At 41.8% G+C, this 27,739-nt stretch overlaps 1 protein-coding gene across 3 annotated transcripts in view; it reads right to left on the bottom strand.

Annotated features, from left to right (window-relative positions):
* Nucleotides 1-27,739, bottom strand: part of ACVR1 (activin A receptor type 1) — a 141,366-nt gene that overhangs the window by 92,042 nt on the left and 21,585 nt on the right. The window contains exon 1 of one of the 3 annotated variants that reach the window (XM_088829503.1): nt 16,796-16,813. The exons of the other annotated variants lie outside the window; for them this stretch is intronic. The gene's annotated coding sequence lies outside the window, so the exon portion shown is untranslated. Of the gene's footprint in view, nt 1-16,795; nt 16,814-27,739 lie in introns of those variants that run through there. 3 annotated transcript variants of the gene reach the window in all.

The raw sequence follows: 27,739 nt of genomic DNA on the forward strand, positions 1-27,739 counted from the left end.
GCAGAATAAAGGAACTCTCTAAGGGAAATATGAACAGTAAAAATTGAGAAATAACTATGCTAATTGAAAAAAGGAGGTAGGCTTACCAAAATACGTGTTTTGTGTTGTCATGACTTTTCAGTCAAAGCAATAAAACTCCCCCAGAACCTAAGGAAACTGTGAGAACTAAAGCGTTTTTTTTTAATGCAAAAAGATAATTTGTAAACTAAATTTACACACAAAAACAGTTTCCTACTGACTTAATATGAAAACAAGGAAGTATTCCCTACTCCAACAGTTTAGACCATAATCTTTTTCTAAGTCACACATATACAGAAAAGTATCAATAGCTTGAGAATAACACTCAAATATGCTAACACTGTAATATTACTGGAAATTAAAATGTCAATAGAATGTAAGAAGGGAAATGATTCATCTTATAAGAATAATGTTAGTTTTTCTTTTGCAGAAAATTATTCCCAAGGTGGTACGTGAAGCCAGACCTCCACACAATTTCCTAGGTGAGGCTCTCACTTGGATTGCAAGATCAAACCAGTTAATCCTAATGGAAATCAACTCTGAATATTCACTGGAAAGACTGAAGCTGAAGCTCCAATACTCTGGCCACCTGATTCAAAGGGTCGACTCACTGCGAAAGATTGAGAGCAGGAAGAGACGGGGGCGACAGAGGATGAGATGGGTGGATGGCATCACCAACTCAATGGACATGAGTTTGAGCAAACTCTGGGAGTTAGTGAAGGACAGGGAATCCTGGTGTGCTGCAATTCACAGGGTTGCAAAGAGTCGAACACGACTTAGCGACTGAACAACACCAGGTTCTCACTCACTGGTCTCCTTCCAGATGTCTTCAGTCAAGGTGGGGAAAAGATGAGTTCTTCTCACCATGACAATGCTACCTTCTTAATGGTTCTTCCCATGAGACCCATTGTTTCAACCTCAACCTTTTTACACCACATAGTGAGAAGAAAAGAATATATACCTAAATTACTATATAATTTAAATGAACTTAATAAACACAAAGAAGGTAAAAGAAAGGAGCCCATAGCCAAAGTTGAATGTTAAGGAAAAGAGAAGGAAGATCCAAGGAATAAGCTTGCATTTACACACAAAGCTGCTTAATGCATGAGTCATTTTGAATCATGACTGTATTGATTCATTTAATATATTCAAAAAACCCTGCAATGAAGGCAACCTAGAAGTCTTGAGATGCAGATGATTCTCCATCAAACTAAGGGAAATAGAAGACATATTTTGAAAACTCAAAACCATAAATAAATTCTCAGAAAATCTACATAAAAAAGAATGAAATAATGCCATTTACACCAACAAGGATGCAACTAGAGATTATCATACTAAGTCAGAAAGACAAATACCATGTGATATCACTTATATGCGGAATCTAAAATATGGCACACATAAACCTATATATAAAATAGAAACAGACTTACAGACACAGGGAATAGACTTGTGATTGCCAAAGGGGAAGGGTGAACTGGGAGTCTGGGGTTGGTAGATGCAAACTATTACATTTAGAATGGATAAACAAGATCCTAGTGTACAGCACAGGGAACTATATTCAATATCCTATGAAAAAACCATAATGGAAAAGAACATAAAAAAGAACATATATATGTTTATAACTGAGTCACTCTGCTGTACAGTGGAGATTGGCACAACACTGCAAATCAACTATACTTCAATTAAAAAACTGAATTAAAAAAAGAAAAATTTTTAAATGCTATTGTTTTCTCCTTATAAGTGGGCAGAAGAATGTGAGAAGTCTTAGTCTATCAAAACTGAACATAAGTTTAACAAATGAAAGATTCAGAATTTACTGTTCTGGAGGATTCTGTCGATGAAAATCGGTGTCAACTAAAGGAGTGGTCCAGTAATTTGGCTTCTACTTTCACTTAGCTCAGAAGATAATAGGGAGCCCAAATTTAAACTTCTACTTCAATGATCTTAGCTTCAAAATCAGTCTTATATGCTGATGGTTTTTTGGGGGATGATGAATATATTCTAATATTAGATAGTGTTGACAGTTGAACAACTCTGGATTTACTAAAAGCCACTGAATTGTATACTACAAAAGAGTGAATGTTTCAGTTTAAGATCAAGTCAATATAAACTGTTATTTTAAAAATCAGTCTTAAAGCTCTTATGCTTTTTTCAATTTAACTTAGACCTTGAGTGTATGCTGTAATGTGCCTGCTAACTGTATGAGCATATTTTGTCTCCTGATTCATTTTGTGGAAAGAGCCAAAACACTAGGATCACACAGTTTGGGAAATGAACCCAAGTCTGTCACTTCCCAGGCTCAGGGATCTTGAGCACATTACTGTCTGAGCCCCAGTCCCCAGTTATAAAACAAACAGACATTACCTATCAGATGAGAGACTGAGCATCTGCAAATCATCACCAAGCTCAGACTGATGGTGCGTGTGTGTGCTTAATCCAACTCTTTGAGACCCCAGGACTATAGCCCACCAGGCTCCTCTGTCCATGGGGATTCGCCAGACAAGAATACTGCAGGGGGTTGCCATGCCCTCCTCCAGGGGATCTTCCCAACCCAGGAATTGAACCCAGGTCTCCCGCGTTGCAGGCATATTCTTTACTGTCTGAGCCACCAGGGAAGCCCCAGACTGATAGTAACTGCAGAAAATTAAAATGGGACGGGCTCTTACATATTAGGAGTAAGGAGAAAGAAAAGAATATACGCAGAAGCGGGAAGGATGTGGCAAATGCAGAGTCAGGACCAAAGCCAGACTGCCTAGAATCAGGGCAAACCCTTCTGGAACCCCTTTTTGGTTCTAATGATGCTTTGGGGTGGTAGTTAGGTGAAGTGAGGTGTTGGGGATCAGGCTAATCCCAGAGCAAGTGCTATTACCAACTTTTCTAATACTTCAATCTCTGTATTCTTCAAGTAATCTGATGAGTAACCACAAAGCAGAGACATTTTCCATACTTCTATATCCCCTCAAGTGTCATTAAGCATTCAATCCACTAATGGAATTATAGCCTCTTGATTTGGTTTGCTATTAATTAGAACACATAGTTTGGCACCAGGATTCATGTTATATAGATTAATTCTTTATAATAAAACATGCCTGAAGTTTTTTATATTAGCAGCCTTTGTATCACAAGCCTCAAGATTCCACACCTGTGATTAATTTACATCAGCACAAGTTGAAACTTTGGCTTTTCCATCATTTGTGATATCGCAACCCTTAAGAAACAACTTACCTGACAGTTAATACACCTAATCTATATTTACCATCAATAAGCCAAAAGCCCAACTGGGTCAGAATTTCTACAGTGAAAGTTTTTATAGTGGTTTTAATAATATCATTCCTCATGGAAAATGTGTACCATTTGCCAAGCAACAATTAAAGAAAAACATTTTATATAAAGTGTGTATATATGCACATGTGTATGTACACACATATACACATATATGTTTTTAAAACATGTTAACTTTATGCCACACATGTTTCTACCCTCGAAAAACAATTCCAGAAGAGTTAAAAAGATGAGCAAGTTGTCCTGTCCTCCCCCCAGGTAACGGCTACACCACAGCCAACTAAATTCTCTCATTCCAAGTTGCTTAGGAGACCAACAGGTTAACAAACTATAGTCATCTGCAGCAGCACTTTAAAGTGATAGGAGATTAGTAGGAAAAAATAAATTAGCAATTGTTGCTATTCACCATCCACACTGTCAACAATTCTGAGAAACATTCCACTGAGTTTCAGGTCACTAAACCCTTGTCCATTTTATAAGTATTTGTCTCCTGATTTTACTTTTATACTTTTTAAATCCCAGAGGGAAATGATAATGTTCTATAAGTGTTAGAATGGCTTAGTTTCTAAAATTGGCAGGAAGGAAAAGGGTAGCTTCTATTAGTTCTAATTTTGAAAGCATTAAGTATTGGGGGAGGGAACCTCTGAGATAATAACCTTTTATTTATTTATTTTAGTTGTCTCAGGTGCATTTTTGTTGGTTCTATCAGCATTGCTGTGCAATCAGGTTTATTTTAAGACACATTCAACTGAGTTTCCTAGACTTGTAGCCAAATTTAGACTGACTTAACCAGAAGGTGTCCTTCCATAGTTTTCATGTTGGATTTATGAAGAGTGGCTTAGATACATGTCGAGAAGCTATTTTATTTTAAACATAACTTTGTATGGTGAACTTTCCTATACACACACAGTCACATAAAATGCTTTAACTTCTACTTCAGAGTTGCAGTCAACTCCTAATGCCTTTGGCAAAGACAAAATCCAATATGTAAGAGGGGAAAGGCAAATAAATATAAATATTCCACGGAAATAGCGGCCTGTCAGGTTGGGAAAAGCTTCCATAAGAACTTCCATATGTGAATATATTCTCTCTAAAGAGAGATAAGTGGTTCCCAACTCTGACGTTTATTGTGCATCAAATATCAACAATGGTAAGGAAACTAAGTATCTCATACAGATTTACTGTCATTTCTCAAATAACTATGAATTCATGTATATGTATATATCTCCACATATAATACATATTACATGAATATATGGGTTACATATAATAAAAATGCAACTACAATCTTTAGTGAAGGCTCTAATTATTATTATCATCATTTTTAGGAAATAACCAGCACTCCAGGCCCTACCTCACCCCCAGGTGTCCCCCATCATTAACTCTCTTCTCCTACAACTGGGGTTAAAACCCAGAGCAGAGGCTGACGTGTCCTGCCCAAGTTAGAACTCAGGCCCTGCCATTTGCAGCTTTTAGTGCCTTAGGCATATAACTTAATGTGCCTCATTTCCTCCATCTCCAAAATTAAGATAAAAAGAATTGGACCTGCTTCACAGAGCAGTAATCATAAGGGCCGAATGAATGAATACATGCAAGGTATTCGGAGCAGAAGCTAATATATGAGCACCGTGAAAGGGTAAGCCATTACTATTATTGATGTTGTTATTATTAGAACCAGAATCTTGACTTTTGTGATACTCACTTCCTTTCTTTTCTTAATAGTTCTTCCCTTTTAATGGACTAAAAAATAGTTACTTTTTGCCTTTGAATTCCTTTCTCCTCTCACTATGGAAGATGTAATAGAGTGCGGAAGAGAGGGTGGTGCTGAACAAGCTCTAGTGGGCATCAGAACTTCTCGACCTAACTAACAAATAAGAAATGACTTGCAAAACTCACAGGGAACTGAAACCTAGTTAGTTCTCCCCAAAGGTAGGACTGAAAACCAAACGCCAGTCCAAGGATCCCTCAACCAGTAGAGTGTATCCACAGACTAAAGGGAAACTTCCACATTGATGACAATAACCTAGATTCCAGGGCTTCCCAGGTGGCCCTAGTGGTGAAGAACCCGCCTGCCAAGGCAGGAGACATAAGTGATTCGGGTTCATTCCCTGGGTTGGGAAGATCCCCTGGAGGAGTACGTGGCAACCCACTCCAGTATTCTTGCCTGGAGAATCCCATGGACAGAGGAGCCTGGCAAGCTACAATCTATGGGGTTGCACAGAGCAGGACACGATTAAAGTGACTTAACATGTAAGCACATAGACTCCACACCCCCCAGGGCTATCTACCCACTGAGAGCAAGTCACCAACAATCAACTAGCCAACTGACATCTTGAATACACATACTGTTCTTTATCAATAGGGATACATATGTGAACACCGATCAAGAACACTACACATTTATACAGTGAAATCTAAAAATGAAAAGCAAAGTGTCCCACCTGGGACTCAATCAAGTCCTTCAAACATGTAAAATTAACACAGTGATGCCCTGACATTCAGAAAAAGATAAGCTGAAGAGTAGTGCAAGTGTGACATGTTAAATAAGGGCCATTCAATATCTAGTATTAATCAATGAGGAATCACATTTCCTCAGAATGGTCTCTCTAGTTGCCAGTCAAATAAAAACTATACTAAGAAAGATCACACACTTTTTTTAAAAAATGCCTAACATGAAGGCTTCACCTGAAAGAGCACAGTCTGCTGTGGCTCTTACTCCACTATCTTTAGTCACAAGAGAAAAAAGCAACTTGAGATACTATGGCCACTGCCCCTTCGTGTGGCCCGGGAGGGAGAACCTGCCACCAGGAACCTTGAGATCACTCACAGTCCACATGGAGTTTCTGAAAGGGGGGTACAGGTGGCACCTAAAATCGCCACTTACTGCTCTCCCTTATACATTTTACCCAGCATCTTCATTCTGTGGTGAAAGCCTTCCATTTCAGGAGGGTAATGGGGCAAGTTTCACTCCCAGCCAAGCCACCACCAGGTATTTTTGTCAAGATTCATTTTTCCCCAGGGTGCTTGGACACACATGTCCTGCCCTGATTTTACCCACCAGGAAATGATGGCCACCTTCTCTCTGCCAGCAGGACTTTGTTTTCTTCAGCTCTGAGTCCCCAGGTCCTGGCATGGTGCCTGAAACATGGCATGCACTCAAGGAAGTGTGCTAAATAAATAAACAACTGTGTCTGTCTCTCCTCCTCCACGGAGCCCTTCTGGATTTAAAAGCAGTGTACACCCCGACCCTCCCTCATTCTGACAGGTCTAGATTAAGAACACCCCAGATCCTCTTCTGGATACCCACTGGAATGTACAATGAATCACTGGTTCTTTACAATTTGTTTCATTCAAACTGCACCCAAGAACAGCAGAAGCCTTAAGGAAGCTAATTCCTCAAGTTTTACATTTCTTTCACCTGTAAAATGAGGCTACAGATACCAACTTCCCAATATATGTAAAGTCTGTGGCATAAGACTTGGCACAAAAGTCAATATCCAAATTATCTGTTCCCTCTCCATCACATACCACACATTAAAAAGTCAAAGCAAGGACTTCCCTGGTGGCCCAGGGGCTAAGACTCCGTGTTCCCAGTGCAGAGGGCCTGGATTCAATCCCTGGTTGGGGAACTAGATCTCAGACGCTGCAACTAAGAGTTCACATGGCACAACTAAAAAAAAAATCCAAATGCTACAAAATACTTTTTTTAAGTCAAAGCAACTTACATTTCAAACTCAAAGGAAACAGACAGGACTAGGGCACTGGAACCTCTTCAGAGCTGCTTTCTACACCACTCAAATAGCACTTCTTTCCTTCTCTCCTCTGGAGACCCCAGGGCTTACATGGCTGTGGGACAGTAAGTGCCCAAAGTCAGGTCTCAGCTCACAGCCTGGCTGGCCCAGGATCCGAGCAGAGGGCTTGACTCAGAGAATGGGCTCAGAAGGCACACAAACAATGAACAGAACTGAACCAAGCCTTTGTCACTCTTCAGAATGAGATATTTTTTTTTTTTTGCTAAGTTTGAGCAAGGAAATTCAAAGATACTTGGGGGGAGGGGGGTGGCAGAGGAACTAGAGCAAGACATCTGTGACCAGTGACTTCTCTTGGTTCTTAAGTAGAACTCTCAAACTTTAAGAATCCTAACACTTAGATACATTTTATAGAAAGTAACAAGTTCCTATAGTCACAAACCCAAATTAGTGCAGACAAATAGGCCTGGAAACTACCAGCCAATTTCATTCTGTGAGTAACCATTAGGTTTTAATCAGATGTGGTTCAATTTCTGGAACAGTGAGCATTAAGAAGGGTTCCTCAAGGAAAGTGGGCAAAAGGGGAGAAAGGAGGCGGAACGGAACAAAAGGCCCGCCCCCAAGCCAGCCCGTAACAGACTCTTGACTCTGCCCGTCTCTGCAGCTGTTGTCTCTGGCAGTTGGCACGGAGCGCTGCCAGTCTGGGACCGGCTTCCAGTGAGGGCAGCATGGTTTTATTGGCTACTGAGGCAGTGCACACACCATTAATGGAGTTTTTATCTCTCCATTTTCCTGTCAGGACGGAACCAGCCAGTCTGACTCTGTTATTATCATTAAGAAAGCTTTTTTTTTCCCCTTCCCCACACACACTCTTTAATCCAAACAACATCTGGGAACTTCAGCCTCTATCATATAAAAGGGAAACAGATTTAGAAGGAAATGGGGGCGGGGGGGAGTACAGTTCCAGACACACTGAACAATAACAGAATTCTAACAGCTAAACTTATCTGGAGACACCTAGTATCAGTCAAACACCGCTCACTTCAAAATGCAAGGTACTTTCCACCACACTGCTTTAAACCTCCTCCAGACCTTGACTGTATGGAAAAAATCCCATTTTGACACGTATTCTTTTTTAATTTTTTTTTTTTTCTTTTCTCCACGCAGCTTGTGGGATCTTAGTTCTCCAGCCAGGATTTGAACCCAGGTCATGGCAGTGAAAGTGCCAAGTCCTAACCACTGACTGTCAGGGAATTCCCAACATGTAGCTTTTTAAAAAAAAGAGGAAAATTGCTGCTTTCCTAGAGAAGTTCACTTGAAAACTTCTTCTAAATAGTATTTAGAAGATAATTTTTTAAAGAATGATTTTTTAAAAATGGAATTTAAAAAACCCTTTACAAGACATTAGTAGTTAGGACATCTCTAGTGTACAAACTAATAGGGAAAAACTGGTGCCATTAAACCCAGAAAACATGTCCTCCTGTAACAGACAGCTGTCTCCTCTGTCCTTTAAGTGTGCTTTTTGCTTAGTTCATGCTCCGTGAGTCATGGAATCAATACAGGAAAATGCACAGAGCGACTTACACTGCAGATTCACTCAGCAGAGCGGGTTCAAGCCCCACAGCTCCTCCATCCCTTTCCTGTCTCCGCACGTACATCTGGGGTCCCCAATGTCCTCGAACATGCCCTGTGGGCTCCCCAATGTCAGTCCTTGCAGCATTGATTCTACATGAGCAGAACCTAAAAGCTACAGACCCAAATATGCAGATGTACAGCAACCCATCACACACCTCCACCCCTACTCTTAAGTTTTCTAGAACGTACCAAGAACAACTTAGATTAGTAGGGATTAACTTCCCCAGAAGTGCTAATCACCAAAGGGAAGACACAGTTGGAACTGAACATTTCAGGAAAGCCAAAATACAAGCGTCAGCAAAGGTTAATAGTTTATTTTTAATTTATCTTTTTGTCCCATTCAGCAGAAAGAGGAGGAAATCACTGTCTGTCTGAGCCACAGGCTCCCGCTCGCGGGAAGCTCTGCCTTAGAGCCCCTTGCAGTCTGCTGTTAATGACAGTCTCAGTAACCTGATCCTCACACGGTGGGAGACTCGAGTAAGCACCGGCCTCTCTCTGGTCTCGCCTTTCTATTGTCCCACCCTGCAGGGCCAGCTGTTTCTGACAGCCAAATTGCTGCGAGCTAAGCAGTGAGTGCTGTCAGAGAAGAATTTTCATTTCTATAATGCATAGGCCTCTGTGGACAAATTATCCAGCTTATGGTGCTGGCTGCAGGATGCTGCTCCAGGCTTGAAGCACTGCCAAAATGCGGCCTCTCCTCCTCCCTGCTGCCCAGCCCCGAGCTGACAAGACCATCACCCAAAATGAATCTGAGTGGCCAGAGAGAAACAGGACATGTGCTTTCAGGGACAAAAAAAACATATGTCAAGACAGGCTATCTGGCTAGTCTTTGATGTAATGGCGCACAGTGAAAGCTAACTGTGCTAACGTCACCCCACAGAGCTACCTAGTGTGGGATCCATTAAGACCTACTGTCATTTGATAACCTGCAGTGAGTATTTCTGGGGCATCAGCAAAATCATTGGCCCTGTGCTTCAAAGGGATGCCAGACTTACCCAGAAAACACACCCAGAACTCAGAAGGTGGTAACCACTAAGCAACAATCCAGGAGATGGAAAAACAATACTCTTCCATGATGACAAAGTCCCCAACAGGTGATTTACCGAATCATTCTGTAGGAACCATCTGCCTCTCCAGTTTCCATCCACAGCACCGTGCGCCTTCCAGCCACGACCTCCGACTCTGGGCTGGGGCTATAGCTCCTCCTATTTTGAGAGGGTGGTAGGGGAAGTAGACCAATCAGCACACTGCATTCTCCAGCGGTGTGGGATGTGGCTTATGCTGGTCCAATCAGAGTGACCCTTGGGATTTTACAGGAACTGCTAGAAAACAAAGTTTGATTTTTCCATTATACTTGAACCTCAGAGAATATGCCATAGTTGTTTTGCTATCAGGAAGGGAGCACCTGCTTGAGAATGGAGCTGACAAAGGAAGAAGAATTAGAGGGGAGACAACAGGGTCCAGGGGTCACTGCTAGAGTCCTGAATCAACCCAGATCTAAAACTTGCCCTACTCTAGACTCCTCAGTGCGACCACCATTAGATTCTCATTTTACTACGGCTAACCCACGTTGTGTTTTCTGCCACTTGCAAATGCAAACTAACAAATGAACCATCATTCCATCCTAAGAATACCCAGGCTGCTGCTGTTGTTGCTCAGTCGTGTCCAGCTCTTTATGACCCCATGGACTGTAACCCACCAGGGTCCCCTGTCCATGGGATTTCCCAGGCAAGAATACTGGCGTGGATTTCCTTTTCCTTCTCCAGGGGATCTTTCCGACCCAGGGGTCAAACCCATGTCTCCTGTGTCTCCTGCATTGGCAGGAGAATTCTTTTACTGCTGAGCCACCAGGGAAGCCCTGGAATTCTCCAGGCAAGAATACTGGAGTGGGTAACCATTCCTTTCTCTAGGGGATCCTCCTGACCCAGAGATCAAACCAAGGTCTCCTGCATTGCAGGCACATTCTTTACCGTCTGAGCCACCAGAGAGGGCCCCAAGAACACCCATTGGTGAACACAAAAGCTCATGCTATATAACCTCACCATGTAAACAAGAAAAACATTTATCATTTGGGATACTCCCTATGAGAACTTTGATTTTTTCCTTCTAGTACTTACACCCCAAAGCAAGTGAACACATGCAAAGCATCACCAGATTTTGGCCTCCTCTGCAAAGCAAGTCCAAATATCTGACCTGAATTCAAGGAGACAAGGAAGCTAAAATCATGATCCGCATTTTCTTTTGGTGTCATAAATCTCCACAAGATGTGGTCCATGCAGCACAGAGAAAGGGGACACCAGTTAGTGACTGGTTGCATCAATGAAGCCAACTCAGAGAAAGGCTGGGAAACCATCGAAGCCCTGACCAGAAGGGGGAGGGGGACCCCTGCTCTGCCACTCGGGGTTCAGGTCGGCCACAGCAGCACCTGCAGGCTGAGAGCTACCCAGGCCATCATGAGCACCACATCGTGCAGCCATCTGTTTTATCATTAACCACTGTCTGGCCAACAAGGGCAGGGTTCAGTTCAAGAACACTAGGAATTCGTAAGGCGGGAGGCATATCCAGAACCATGATGGGCCCACAGCCACTTGCTATGACTATAAATATCCTCCTGGCTGCCCGCCTGACAGCAACCATACTTTCTGCTCCCTTGTTGGTAATAGAACGGCAGGTCTTTTACCCCAAGAAGTTCACTACCACCTATCAGGTACGGCCTGACAGCAACCACACTTCCTGCTCCCTTGTTGGTAACAGAACTGAAGGCTTTCTCCCCACCACCACCCCCAAGAAGTTCAGCACCACCTATCAAGTAAGGCAAAATGATGAAACGTGTGTGTGAACTTACACACACCCTGGCGGACCCTGTTTCTCACCCTACTCTTGTCCATATTTGGTTTGGATCCCCAAAGATCAAAAAAGAGGGGACTTCAAAGTTGAAAATCATAAAAGATCTCAGTTTGGTGCTTAGAAAAACTATAGAACACACAGGCTCAAAATTGTGATGGAGGGAAGAAGGGCATTAGACCAGCTCACTCTCAACCCCTTCTCATCGGGACAGTCACAAAGGAACTCCAAACCCTTATGATTCATCTTTTACCTGAGGGGGCAGGATGCGGGTGAGGGCTGAACTTGAATCCTCACCTGGGGTGGGGCCCAGGGGAGGGCAGCAGAAAGAAGCAAAAGAAGGCCATTAAGAAAGAAATCATGTAAATAAGTCAATGGCCACATGTATCCATCAGCTTCTCAGGCACAACAAAAGGGATTAAACTTCTCAGGACTGACTTAGGCTTAATGGTTAGAAGACCAATCTAGTCCCTCGAACCTGGAGATCACCCTGGTACTTTAGGAGGAGTCATTCTAGGGAACTATCCTTTGTCACATCCGTTGAAAAACAGAAACTGTAATAAGCCAGATGCTGAAGACGACCCTGGCTGAAGTCTCTGGCGCCATTTCCTTCCAGTTCCTGGCACGTCTGGCACACAGTTGATGTCCCAACACAAAACGGCCCCCAGAATGGCGGGATCGCTCCTCCAAACAACTGCCTGACCCCTAGGAAAGGCTGATTCAGAAATGAACAGCATGGAGTCCAGGAGGCATTCTGAACCCCACCAGTTCACCTCCTTTCCTCCCCGTAGCCATTCGTGGACTTGACTAGCATATACTGAGCGGGGGGGTCTTAGGCACTGGAGGTATGACAGCAAACAGGACCCAGTTCTTACCCTCAGGCAGCTTACGTTCAGGCAGAAAACTCCACGTGGAAGTTCTTTCATTCATCTAACCGTGAAAGAACTGCGATAAGGCCCTAAACCCGAGAAGACTCCCTCAACTATATGAAAATTATATGAACACATGCTCCTACATAAGGAATACTTTAACTCATAAGCCAATTAACTCTGGCCAAAGTCTTCAACCATCCAGAACCTAGAGACTATTATACAGAATGAAGTAAGTCAGAAAAATACTATATACTAACACATATATCGGAGAAGGCAATGGCAACCCACTCCAGTACTCTTGCCTGGAAAATCCCATGGACAGAGGAGCCTGGTAGGCTGCAGTCCATGGGGTCGCTAAGAGTCAGACGACTGAGCGACTTCACTTTCACTTTTCATTTTCATGCATTGGAGAAGGAAATGGCAACCCACTCCAGTGTTCTTGCCTGGAGAATCCCAGGGACAGGGGAGCCTGGTGGACTGCCGTCTATGGGGTCGCACAGAGTCGGACACGACTGAAGCGACTTAGCAGCAGCAGCAGCAGCAACACATATATATATATCGAATCTAGAAAGAAGGGGCTGATGAACCCATCTATAGGGCAGTAATGGAAACACAAACAGAGAGAACAGACTTATGGACAAGGGTGAGGAAGAGGAGGGCGAGACGGAGATGAATGGAGAGAGCAGATGGAAGCACATGCACCAATATATGTACAACAGCCAGTGGGAATCACATCAAACTCTGGTGACAACCGAGAGGGGTGGGATAGTGTGGGAGGTAGGAGGGCGGTTGAAGAGGGAGGAGATACTTATATACCTATGGCTGATTGATGTTGATATACGGCATAAACCAACGCAATATTGTAAAGCAAAGAGCCTCCTTAAAAATGAATGCATTCAAAAAAAGACAAAAAGTCTTCAACATCCAGGAACAAAACCAACATTCAAAGTCAGATACAGCCCAGTTTACTCAATTTCTAGCACTCCCTGCCCCACCCTCCCTCCAGCCCTGAAATGATCTGATACACTGAAGGGCTTGTTGATGTTCAGTTGCTGAGTCATGTCCGACTCCTTGCGACCCCATGGACTGCAGCATGCCAGGCTTCCCTGTCCTTCACTATCTCCCTGAGTTTGCTCAAACTCATGTCCATTCTATCAGAGAAGGCAATGGCAAGCCACTCCAGTACTCTTGCCTAGAAAATCCCATGGACGGAGGAGCCTGGTAGGCTGCAATCCATGGGGTCTCTAAGAGTCAGACATGACCGAGTGACTTCACTTTCACTTTTCACTTTCACACACTGGAGAAGGAAATGGCAACCCACTCCAGTGTTCTTGCCTGGAGAATCCCAGGGATGGGATGCCGTCTATAGGGTCACACAGAGTTGGACACGACTGAAGTGACTTAGCAGCAGCATGTCCATTGAGTCAGTGCTTAGAGAAAGGAATTTTAATCCAAAATATTGCCTCTAGGCAGGAAACCTTTCTAAGGCTCATCTACTATGATTTCTTTTCTTCAGTCTGGAAACCAGCAAGGCAGCAGATGAATTCAAGGTTTCCTAGTACAAAGAACAATGTATTTAATCACATCTCTGTGATAAAAACCAATCGATACAGATTAAACCTCTCAGACCTCAACAGTCACAAAATTATGGCTAAAATACAAATTTAATACTAATTAAGCCATACTCTAACCTCTATCCTCCCAGTTTGGAGGTAGGAACTTTGAACTAATGAGAAGTGTAGCTTTACAGAGCGAGCATAATAAAAAGCATCAGCTCAGGAATATAGTCACTAAGTGTGCTTTTATTCCTATCATTTTTCAGATAAATATCATACAGGTAGCAAGGACTGACGTACTCAACACCACACTACTCCACACACATTGGACTCTTTAAACCCTGTTCGAATCTGACTGTGGGGAACATGGAAACATTCCTCAACACCACTAGTGTCCCAGTTGTCCTTGCAAAGTAAATAATAACAGTAGCCACAATTTTTTGAACACAGATCAGGCACCAGACACTGCTATGCTAGAGACTTGCATGCATATTACCATATTTAATCTTCCCAGCATGCATAACAACACAATAGGAATTATGTCCATTTTGCAGATCATAAAACGGAAGCTCAGAGAGGTTAATTAACTTTTCCAATGTTACAAAGCTGGAAACGTGGCAGGATGAAATTGAAACCCATACTTGCCTGACACCATCAGCCATCCTTACCCATTATGTTTAAGTCTCAGCATTGGTTTCCAGTCAGGATATCATGGGAGAGGATTAACATGTGCCTTAGGAGCAATCCTGCTATAGAAAGCTGTCACTGTAAGTAATGGTTACATTTCAGACTCAAGCAGTTGTATTAGGATTCACGGTATAATAAAACTACAAATGAAGGTACCACCAGCTTAAAAATAACCAAAAGGCTAAAAATGATCCCTTCAAATGTTTAAAAGGAAAAACATCAGAGTGCTACTTAGACTTTAATAGGGTTAGACAGCCAGCATCCATTCAAAGCAAGACTGAGACTAAAGAAAAAGAAGATATTATCAGGTAACCTTGAAATTAAGCCAAATGAAGAAAATAGTTGGGAAAACAGCCTAAGACCTATGCTCCCCACTAAGCTGAAAAGCAGCTGTGCTTACAGGGCAAGGCCAAGGAGAAATAAGCCTGCTGGGCAGATGATCCTGTGAAGTCACCTCCTCAGGGAAAGAAAGGTTGGGGATTGCCCTTGTCATGGTCCTCCACTGTGCTGAGGGAGATCAAATCCAGATGCCCATAAGAACTATCTTCTAGGCTTATAAAATCCACTGGAAAGGACTCCAGGGGAGATCCATACTTCCAGGAGACCAGGCAGACCCAACCAACAGAGACGGATCTGCTAATCAACCTCAAAGCTTTCCCTGGCCCATCTCCAAACCCGCTGTCCCCAGTAGGTTTGCCCTTGCGTTTCTCTGTTCTGTTTCAGCTCCGCAATTTCACTATCAGCTCTGCTCTCTCCTAGCTACTCACTAAAGGTTCCTGAGGAATAAAACCCCCCACCCCCCAAAACAAGAGTTCCAGAAATAAAGAAAAATCTTGCAGGGAGACAGATCACTTTCAAAACAGCATCCTGATAATCATTATTGTAGGATTTTTACATGCCACTCTTTTTCATTAAAAAAAAAAAAATCTTTACCAGTTTCTTAGGCACTCTGCTAGGAGTTAAGGGTTGCAGAGCAAAAGAGCCTTCCTGTCCTCAAGTGCTTATAGTCTGGCCATACAAAATAACAGGACAGGGATGAGGGGTTCCAAAGCAAGCAGTTATGCCAATGATGTCAAGAGGTTAAAGAAGCAAACCATGATTGCTGGCTGAGGTGTTGTAGTGGATTAAAAGGGGCTCCCCCTCCCCACCCCCAAAAGATACATCCTGGAACCTGTGAATGTGACTTTATCTGGAAAAAGGGTCTTTGCAGGCATCATCAAATGAAAGATCTCAAGATGAGACTGTCCAAATTATCCAGGTGGCCTCTAAATACAATGAAAAGTGTCCTTATAAAAGACACATGAAGGAGTCAGAGAGAACAGGAAAAGACCATGTGAAGACGGAGGCAGAGATTGGAGTGATGCAGAAGAAGGCGGAAGAGGTCAGGAAGCCAGGGTCCCCACCATAGCCTGGCCGGGCTCAACATTTTGATTTCAGACTCTCATCCTCACAACCATGAAAGAATACATTTCTGTTGGTTTAAGCCACCAAGTCTCTGGTAACTTGTTATGGAAGCCCTACGAATCTAATATGGATGGTGAGGAGAAAGCTGCTCAGAGGGCCTTACAGGGTGAGGGGCAAGGAACCGCAGGCAGGCAGCTAGGCAGGGGAAGGAAAGAGTCAAGCTGGAATGAACAAGGAGGAAAAGCAGGATGCCACTTTAGAGACGAGAGGGAGGGAGGGAGGGAGCAGTGAGGAGAGGGGGGAAGGAGAGGGAGAGGAGCCTGAAATGTATTTGGGTGAACAAGCAACTTGAATGTCTATCTAGGTCATATTAATTTTATTAGCTAAGAGGGGAGTCACCAAAGACGTCTGAGCAAGGGAATAAATTGTACAATGTGGTGTTTTAGGAAAATTAATCTAATAGTAAAAAGGAGACTGAACTAGAAACAAATATCCAGCGGACTCTGCCTTTGTGGAGAAAGACTCCTGAAGAACAGAAACCAAGCATCCACATTCTAATCCCCAGAATCTATGACTGTTACCTTATACGACAAAAGAACTTTCCTAGATGTGATTAAATTAATGATCTTGAGGTGAGGAGAGCACCCATATTATCCAGGCGCGCTCTAAATGTTATCACAAAGGTCCTTTAAGGAGAAGGCAAAGGGAGGTTTAATAGCAGAGAGAAGTCGTGACAAGGGAAACTTACTGAAGGGATGTGCTTGGAATCTGTGGAAGGAGGAGCTGCAAGCCAAAGGAAATGGACTGTCCTCTCAGAGCCTCCACAGCTGTAAGAGGACAAATTTAAGTTTTTCAAGATATTAAAAGTGTGTCATGACTTGTCACAGAATATCTTCTCCTCTGAAATTCAGATAAACCTTTCTTCCCCTGAACTCTTCCCAAAATTATTCATTCTTGCTTCTCCCCTTGGCTCACTCAAGCTGGTCCCCTTCTATCCTTCCAAAGTTCACATTCAGCATCCTCTGTTTTAACACTTCCTGGAGTTGCTTTAGACTTTCATGTACTTCAAAACTCAACATTATTACCAGTATATGCCCTATAATAGGGCTGGAGGAATCTAGTAATTTACTCACCCACCCATCTTGTTTGAGAAAGAATTTAGGAATAAGCTGCTTCCTTCTGGGGTGATGAAAATGTTGTCTATCTTTATCAGTGTGATACTGATATGGGTGAATACAGATGAAAAAATGCATTGAGTTATATGTTTAGGATTCGTGTATTTTACTGTATGTGTGCTATACCTCAATAAAAATGTAAAAGAGAAAAAAGAAAAAGCTGATTCCACCTCTTCTCTTGAGAACAGGAAAGTAACCATAAAGTCTTCAAATAAGAGGGAAAGCAACATTTCACACAGAGCCACTGAAGTTTATCTTTAAAATAGGCTGGGTGGGTGAAGAAAAGGTTGAACATAAAAGAATGTGTATATATGGTCCCCAGAAGGGATCTTCAGATCAGCTCTTAGAAAGGACATCAAAAAGAATAACTAAAAATATAGAAATAAGAGAAATGCGCTAGAAATACCAAACGTTTAGGAAGAATTTACATAGGAGTATCTTCCAAAAATGTTTGACCCCCAACTGTAATAAAAGATATGCTACATTTCAACTCATTGCATGCAAGCACATATAAAACTGAAAAAGCACTTCAAGAAGTACTTAGCTTTGCAACATATATGAGTTTTTATTTATAACTTTTAGTTGGAATGTTGAGTCTGACTCATTAAACTGATCCAGTAATAGATGGCAACCCAGTTTGTAAAAGCAATAAGGCCCAAATAGCAGGGGTTGAGCTGGACAGGAAGAAAATGATAATATCAGAAGGCAACTAATTTTACGGCTACAGGGAAGAAAAGTTTAAAAGTTTTACTTTACAAAAGAGAGCCAACTAAAAACACACACACACACACACACAAAGAAAAGGCTTTGAAACAATTTGTATTAAAAGGAAAAAAATCTGGGAGTTCCCACGGGCCTTGGCTCAAGCCCTGGTAGGGCAATTGAGATCTTACAAGCTGCAGGAGCAGCCAAAAATAAACACATAAATAGGGTTGATTCAGGTAAATAAACAGGAGGTCTGTTTTTAAAAAAAGAAAGAATCTGTATTAAACAGAAAGTTTTCTTAATATTCACATTAAAATTTTCTTCTTAATCACTGCCAAGTCCCAGCCCATCTGGGTCCCAATTTTGAGACTCAATTCAATACTGAATCTTCAACTTAAGGAACCTATATGTTCTGAGATATGAAAAGGTAAACAAGATATAATCCTCACCTTCAAAGAGTTTATAATCTACCGATAAAGAAAAAAACTGAAAAATACAATTACAAACGGTAATGTTGTGGGAACACAAAGGAAGGAAAAACTGCTTTTAGCTAAATGATATGACAAAGGCCATATGGAGAAAGAAATGGTATTTGAACTGGGGACGGGTTCAAATTGTTTATGGACAGAGGCACTTAGACACAAAGTATACACAGGAAGCTGGCAAATAAATAGTTGGCTGTGGCAGATTCAAAACATGGCTCCCAAATTCTTTGGCTCTCTTGCCATTAAGAGATGGAATCTACGCTAATCCTAAGAGAAACGCAAATCATAACTGCCTTGAGGTAATACCTCATATTGATCAGAATGGCCATCACCAAAAAGTCTATAAATAATAAATGCTAGAGGGGATATAGAGAAAAGAAAGCCCTCCTACATGGTTAGTGGAACTGTAAATTGGTAGAGCCACTATGGAGGACAGTACGGAGGTTCCTTAAAAAGTTAAAAATAGTTACCAAATGATCCAGAAATCCTACTCTTGGGCATATATCCAGAAAAGAAGAAAACTCTGATTTGAAAAGATACCTGCTTCCTGATGTTCAAAGGAGCATTATTTACAATAGCCAAGACTAGAAGCAACCTATGTGTCCATTGACAGATGAATGGATAAAGATGTAGCATATAAACATGCGCGCACACACGCAAGTGTGCACTCACACACACAACGGACTATTACTCAGCCCTAAAAAAGGATGAAATAATGTCATTTGCAGCAACAAGCATGGACCTGGAATTATCGTACTAAGTGGAGTAAGTCACTAAAAGACAAATATCACATGATATCACTTATGTGTGATATCTAAAAAAATGATGCAAATCAACTTATTTATAAAACAGGAACAGACTCACAGTCATAGAAAACAAACTTACAGTTACCAAATGGGAAAGTGGGGGTAGGATAAATGAGAAGTTTGGGGTTAACAGATACACACTACTATATATAAAATAAATAAACAACAAAGACATACTGTACAGTGTGTGCACGCTCAGTCATGTTCAACTCTTTGCAAACCTATGGACTATAGCCCACTAAGCTCCTCTGTCCACAGGATTTTCCAGGCAAGAATACTGGAGTGGGTTGCCATTTCCTTCTCAAGGGGATCTTCCCAACCCAGGTACTAAACCCAAGTCTCCTGCATCTCCTGCTTGGCAGGCAGATTCTTTACCACTGAGCTACCTGGGAAGCCCACTGTATAACACAGGGAACTATATTTAATATCTTGCAATAACCTATAATGGAAAAGAATATGAATAGGAATATATATATATATATAAACTGAATCACTTTGCTGTAGACCTGACTGACACAGCATTGTAAATCAACTACACTTCAACTAAAAAAATATATATATGTGTGTGTGATCTGTCTCCCACTTCCCCTGCCCTTGAATCTGGGCTCCGTGATGGCTTGACCAACAGACTACAGTAAAAGTTTCCAGGACTAACTCTTAAGAAACTAGCAGCTTCCATTTTCTGTCTCCTGCAACACTTGCTCTTGGAACCCAGCCGCCATGCTCTAAGGAAGCTCAAAATAGCCCATATAGAGAGACCACATGTAGGTGTTCCAGCTGACAGCCAGCATTACAAGCCAGACATGTGATGGAATGAGCCTCCAGATGCTTCCAGCCCCCAACCTTCAAGCATTCACAGCTGAGTTCCCAGACACTGTGAAACAGAGACAAGGTATCCTTGCTGTGCACTTTCCAAATCCCTGCTTTGCTGAAATGTGAGTAGAGTAAAATGGCTTTTGTTTTATGCCACTACATTTGAGATGGTTTACCAAGCAGGAACAGGTTGAATGGAACGTTACAGTCAAGAGTATACAAGGATGTGGTTGAAGATAACCATGGAAAAGAATCTTAAGGAAGATGCCACACATCTTAAAGTCAATCTAAACAGTTTAGAATTTCTTCTATATGCCATGGTAAGCAGTTAAGTCAAGAGAATTATATGACTGGATTAGGAAGCTATATTAGCAGCAGCACACAGACAGGAGCTCTAGCAAGTTTAGAGAAACACTTGACATAGATACAATTATCTTAAGTGTAGATCTCATAATTGTCCCCATTTTACAAATCAAATTCTTGAGAGACGAAAATCACCTAGAATTATCTGACATCTAATTCAGTAGCAAAATCCATTGGCTCTCACATGTTAAATTACAGCAATGTCAAAGTGTCCTAACAGTTTCCAAACACATAAGGTCAATTTCTGTACCTATCATATAATAAATACAAATACTTCTTGGGATAAGCACTATGGCCTATTGTTTCCAAATCCCCTACAAACGTCAATCTTTGGGATGTAGGAATGAAAAAAAGAATTCCTGAGAATTCTTGAAATCACAAATCATTTAAAAAATATTGCCAACATTATGGGACTTCCCTGGCAGTTCAGTGGTTAAGACTTAACCTCCCAGTGCAAAGAGGGCAGGTTTAATCCCTTGTCGGGTATTTAAGATCCCACAAGCTTCAGGGTCAAAAAATCAAAACACAAAACAGAAATAATACTGTAACAAATTCAAGAAAAACTTTTAAAATGGTCCACATAAAAAAAAACTTTAAAAATTTTATTACCAACATTCTTCACTATTTACTACTGACATCTTTTAAAACGTGTTTAATAATTAAGAATGTTTAGTAGTTACTTACAACAACTGAAGCGTACAGAAAACATTCAGACACTGACTAATGGCAGGAAACATTACTGTACAGTATCTGAATAACCTAGCAAGGTTAGCAGCACTATGCAGAATCACATGTCAAAACAGCCAATTTAAGGACTTATTTTGCTTCCAAAATTATCTCTTGGCACACTACACACAGGGTTTTATTTTAAAAATACTCTACACATAAGTTTATTAATGTTTATTTGCAAAATGACTCATTGTACCAGTTGGGCCATGAACATACTATACACTTATAACCTGGCAACAGCAGCATACAAGTCCAACTGGTTATATGGTGATACTTCTTTCCAGCGTGCTCTTCTCAATTCCCAGAATAGTCAACCTTAACCTTCTACTCCATGTGTCAGCATTTCCTGCTCTGGCTTTCCACTTGAAGTCAGTAGTTTCCTTAGAGTCAATAAAATCTCTGCTTCGACTGTGGCTAGTGACTGCCTCCTGGACAATGCAAGTATCCATCACCTTAAAGGATGGAAATTGAAAAAAGAGAAACAAGCTATCTCAGAAAATTCCAAAAACGGGGGGTGGGAGTGGGGGATGCGGTGGAGGAAGTCAGCAAAAAAACAAGTCAGAAAGGATTAAGTGATCAACAGATGCTTTGGAAAAATTAAAATGAGGGGAAAATGCCAAAGTCAACATACACAGACCAAAGTCCCAGGCAAATTTGTCAATGGATTTCAAACACTTAGCAAGAGATAATCCCTGGGGATCTCAATACTAAAAGCAAGTTATGCAAGATGAACCTAACTTTGTTTTTCAATATGACTCCAAAACCAGAAGCATAAGGAAACATATTTCAGAAGAGCATCTGACAAAGTCTCCTGTGAAATATCTGTGGTCAAGATGAACAAAAAGAGGGCTTCCCTGGTAGTCTAGTGGTTAAAAATCTGTCTGCCAATTCAGGGGACATGGGTTTCCTCTCTGGTCCAGGAAGATACCACACAACAAAGAGCAACTAAGCCCGCACTCCACAACTATTAAGCCTGTGCTGCAGAGCCTGAAAGCCACAACTACAGAGCCCGTGTGCCACAAATACTGAAGCCCAGACACCCTAGAGCCTGTGCTCCACAAGAGAAGCCCGCGTACTACAAGTAAGAGCAGTCCCTGCTCGCAGGCACTAGAGAAAGCCCACACGCAGCAATCAAGACTCAGCACAGCCAAAAACAAATCTTTAAAATTAATTAAAAAAAAGACAATGGCCAAAAAGATAAGCAGATATATCTGTGAGTTACTGCATTCAAAGAGTACAGTAGAACTCATCTCTTCCCAAAGTGATAGAAACGGAATCCCACAGATTCAACAGGTTAGTGCTATGAAATGAGACCTGACAAACTGGGAATTAACCAAGGTAAATTTAAGGTCCTACATGTAGGAAAGGAAACAAAAGACAAAGACACAGGTAGACAAGAAGTGTAAGGGAAACAGGCCATGGCAGCAGAAATTGAGATTTCCATGGGTAATCAACTCAGTAAGTACGACAATGTGGATCTCTGAAATACAGCAGTTTCCATATGTACAAGCATGGCAGTCAGAAAAATGAAAGGAGAGAAAAATCCACTCAAGAATATTGCAATCAGTTCTAAATACCAACTTTCAAAGACTTTCAATCAAACAGAAGCATGAGCAATAAGGTGGGTGGGATGGCAGTGACCACTGGGAAGTCCTGAAGAGATTCTGCTCAGATAAAAGAATATCAGGATGAATGAGATAGGTCTGATCATGTAAATATGATATTGTACTCTATTCCTTATAGCTAAAAAAGAACAGCTCTGACCAAGGATAAACAGACGCTGTACATACTGTAGACCAAAAAACCCAACCTTCTGATAGTCAGGGCTATCCAAAGGTAGAGGGAGCTCATGGTAGAAACTGCATCCCACGACTTTGCAGAACTTCAGCGAAGCTTTTGGGAATTCACTCAGACAGTACAGTTCAGAGCATCGCTGACTCTGGATGATCAGACTAAAGAACTCCTCATAAGATTGTGACTCTACCACTAAAGGAGAGGCCACTGAGGAAGTGACGAATACACATCACTTCAGAAACATGAAACCAATGGCAGCAACTTCCGAAGAATAGAGGGACAAATAACATTATGTTTCAGAGAAGATGACCAAAGGCTGAAAGGAGCAGCAGCGATGACATGAGCAGAATGAGTAGACTCATTTTTTGAAAGGCTTCCTCAGGAAATGGCTTAGGAAAGTCATAGGGTTCAAAACATTTTGTTTAATGACAGGAAAGATATAAGCCCATTTCTAAGCTCAGGGGAAAAAGCCAACAAAAGAGGATAAATTGGAGGAGTTTGAGGAGAAAGAGCAGAGAAAAACAGCAAGACCTTGGGAAAGGAGATTAAACTCAACCCGAAAATATCTGGCACAGGGTTAAGTGCTGGATAACATTGTTAAGACTCCTCTTCACATGTACACACAAAAGTATTCAAAATTATGCTCTTTTAAATAGATACGCAAACACACCCAAGATAGGTACCAATTTTATGACAAATATTACAGTCTGCCATAGTTCCATGATCCAAACAATCAGTTCAGTCACTCAGTCGTGTCCGACTCTTTGCGACCCCATGAATCGCAGCACGCCAGGCCTCCCTGTCCATCACCAACTCCCGGAGTTCACTCAAACTCATGTCCATCGAGTCGGTGATGCCATCCAGCCATCTCATTCTCTGTCATCCCCGTTTCCTCCTGCCCCCAATCCCTCCTAGCATCAGACTCTTTTCCAGTGAGTCAACTTGTCGCATGAGGTGGCCAAAGTATTGCAGTTTCAGCTTTAGCATCAGTCCTTCCAATGAACACCCAGGATTGATCTCCTTTAGAATGGACTGGTTGGATCTCCTTGCAGTCCAAGGGACTCTCAAGAGTCTTCTCCAGCACCACAGTTCAAAAGCATCAATTCCTCGGCGATCAGCTTTCTTCACAGTCCAACTCTCACATCCATACATGACCACGGGAAAAACCATTGCCTTGACTAGACGGACCTTGGTTGGCAAAGTAATGTCTCTGCTTTTTAATATGCTATCTAGGTTGGTCATAACTTTCCTTCCAAGGAGTAAGCATCTTTTAATTTCATGGCTGCAATCAGCATCTGCAGTGATTTTGGAGCCCCAAAAAATAAAGCCTGACACTGTTTCCACTGTTTTTCCATCTATTTCCCATGAAGTGATGGGACCAGATGCCAAGATCTTCATTTTCTGAATGTTGAGGTTCAAGCCAACCTTTTCACTCTCCTCTTTCACTTTCATCAAGAGGCCTTTGAGTTCCTCTTCACTTTCTGCCATAAGGGTGGTGTCATCTGCATATCTGAGGTTATTGATATTTCTCTCGGTAATCTTGATTCCAGCTTGTGCTTCTTCCAGCCCAGCATTCCTCATGATGTACTCTGCATAGAAGTTAAATAAGCAGGGTGACAATATACAACCTTGACGTACTCCTTTTCCTATTTGGAACCAGTCTGTTGTTCTATGTCCAGTTCTAACTGTTGCTTCCTGACCTGCATACAGGTTTCTCAAGAGGCAGGTCAGGTGGTCTGGTATTCCCATCTCTTTCAGAATGTTCCACAGTTTATTGTGATCCACACAGTCAAAGGCTTTGGCATAGTCAATGAAGCAGAAATAGATGTTTTTCTGGAACTCTCTTGCTTTCTCCATGATCCAGCGGATGTTGGCAATTTGATCTCTGGTGCCTCTCCTCTGCCTTTTCTAAAACCTGCTTGAACATCTGGAAGTTCACGATTCACATACTGCTGAAGCCTAGCTTGGAGAATTTTGAGCATGACTTTACTAGCGTGTGAGATGAGTGCAACTGAGATGATCCAAACAATATTAATTCCAAATAAATTTATCACTTGGACGTAATTCCTAAAACCATACAAACTTCAAGATTCCCTTAGAAGAGTCTAATCATCATAGTATCAAAATTCGATGAAGCAGAGGAGGACTGTCCAACAGACTTAACCCTCAGGCATTAAGTACTGATAACTGACTCAATGGACATCAATCTGAGCAAACTCTGGGAGACAGTAGAGGATAGAGGAGCCTGGGTACTGCAGTCCATGGGGTCACAAGGTGTTAGACACAACTTAGTGACTGACCACCAACAATAAATTTTAAAAATTAAAATTTAAAAATTCAAGGCATGAGTGGATTGCTGTTATAAAAGTATTATGTTGAAATGTTTAAGAAAGTTCTCCCAGAAGACTTATCACAGAAGTGATGTTTTAAACAATAACGTCTCAAAACTAGATTTAAGTCAACATGAATAGTTTCCACACTGAAATATTTTTCAAAACAGACTAAGCCAAATAAATGTTACTTACTTGAATTATCATAATATCCTTCCTATTTCTAGTTTCACAATTACTCATATATATAAAATAGATTGCATTAGTCTGCTCAGAATGTCATAATAAAATAGCATATGTTGGGTGGTTTATACAACAGTAATTTATTTTCTCACAATTCTGGAGGCTGGAAAGTCCAAGATCAAGGTGCCAGATCAAGGTGCTGGCCAATTCAGTTCCTGAGGAGGACTCTATTTCTTGTTTGTAGATGGTTTCCTTCTTGCTGTGTACTCTTATGGCAAAGAGACAGCAAGTTCTCTGATGTGGCTTCTAACAAGGGCACTAATTCCATCAGGAAGGCCCCACTCTCATAATCTTCAGTTCAGTTCAGTTCAGTCGCTCAGTCACATCCGACACTTTGCGACCCCATGAATCACAGCACACCAGGCCTCCCTGTTCATCACCAACTCCCGGAGTTCACTCAAACTCATGTCCATCGAGTCGGTGATGCCATCCAGCCATCTCATTCTCTGTCATCCCCGTCTCCTCCTACCCCCAATCCCTCCCAGCATCAGAGTCCTTTCCAGTGAGTCAACTCGTCACATGAGGTGGCCAAAGTATTGCAGTTTCAGCTTTAGCATCAGTCCTTCCAATGAACACCCAGGATTGATCTCCTTTAGAATGGACTGGTTGGATCTCCTTGCAGTCCAAGGGACTCTCAAGAGTCTTCTCCAGCACCACAGTTCAAAAGCATCAATTCCTCGGCGATCAGCTTTCTTCACAGTCCAACTCTCACATCCATACATGACCACGGGAAAAACCATAGCCTTGACTAGATGGACCTTTGTTGGCAAAGTAATGTCTCTGCTTTTTAATACATTATCCAGGTTGGTCATAACCTTCCTTCCAAGGAATAAGCGTCTTTTAATTTCATGGCTGCAATCAGCATCCACAGTGATTCTGGAGCCCAAAAAAATAAAGTCTGACACTGTTTCCCCATCTATTTCCTATGAAGTGATGGGACCATGATCTTTGTTTTCTGAATGTTGAGCTTCAAGCCAACCTTTTCACTCTCCTCTTTCACTTTCATCAAGAGGCTTTTTAGTTCCTCTTCAATTTCTGCCATAAGGGTGGTGTCATCTGCATATATGAGGTTATTGATATTTCTCCCAGCAATCTTGATTCCAGCTTGTGCTTCTTCCAGCCCAGCGTTCCTCATGATGTACTCTGCATATAAGTTACATAAGCAGGGTCTTATTTAACCCTAATTATCATCCAGCAGTCATGCATGCATTTGAGAATTGGATTATAGAAAAAGTTGTCCTGTGCTGTGCTTAGTCACTCAGTCACATCCAAATCTTTGCAACCCCATGGACTGCAGCCCACCAAGTGCCAAAGAATTAATACTTTTGAACTGCTGGAGAAGACTTTTGAGAGTCCCTCGGACTGCAAGGAGATCAAACCAGTCCATCTTAAGGGAAATCAACCCTGAATACTCATCGGAAGGACTGATGCGGCAGCTGGAGTTCCAATAGTTAGGCCACCTGATGCGAAGAGCTGACTCATTGGAAGAGACCCTAATGCTGGAAAGTATTGAAGGCAAAAGGAGAAGAGGGCAGCAGAGGATGAGATGGTTGGATGGCATCACTGATTCAATGGACATGAACTTGGGCAAACTCCAGGAGATAGTGAGGAACAGGGAGGCCTGATGTCTGCAGTCCATGGGGTCACAAAGAGTTGGACACAACTTAGCAACTGAACACAACATCATCCCCTAAAGACCCCATCTTCATATGCCATCACATATGAGAGTTAGAGCTTCAACATATGAATCTGGGGTAAATACACACAATTCACTCCATAGCATAGACAGATAATATTTTTAAAAATCATCCTCAGAACTGCTACCAGTGATTGTTCCAAAATCCAAATCTGATCAGATCCTTTCCTATCTAAAATTTCCTAATAGCATAGTTTGGAAGGAGGATCTAAACTGTCCAGCAGAGAAGAAGGAATCCTTACAATGTAGCTTTCAACCACCTCTCCAGCTTTATGTCATATCAATTCCCACATGTACCCTAAGCCACGGTTAAACCCAATTACCTCCTGCTCCCAGCATGTACCACACTCTCCTTATGCTTTCTACCTTTAGACTACATGTTCCCTACACTAGAATATTTCTGCCCCTACATTGTTAGGCTTAGTTCCACTTATCCTTTTTTTTTTTAATGCTCTGCTAATTAGTCTCTTTTTAAATTATTTACTTATGTTGTCTGTGCTGGGTCTTCGTTGCTATGCAGGCTTTTCTCTAGTTATGGTGGGCATGTTTCTTA

Source organism: Moschus berezovskii, chromosome 2 (assembly GCF_049115385.1).
Source record: "Moschus berezovskii isolate FMDL1 chromosome 2, NW_MosBer_1.0, whole genome shotgun sequence".
Classification (NCBI taxonomy): domain Eukaryota; kingdom Metazoa; phylum Chordata; class Mammalia; order Artiodactyla; family Moschidae; genus Moschus; species Moschus berezovskii.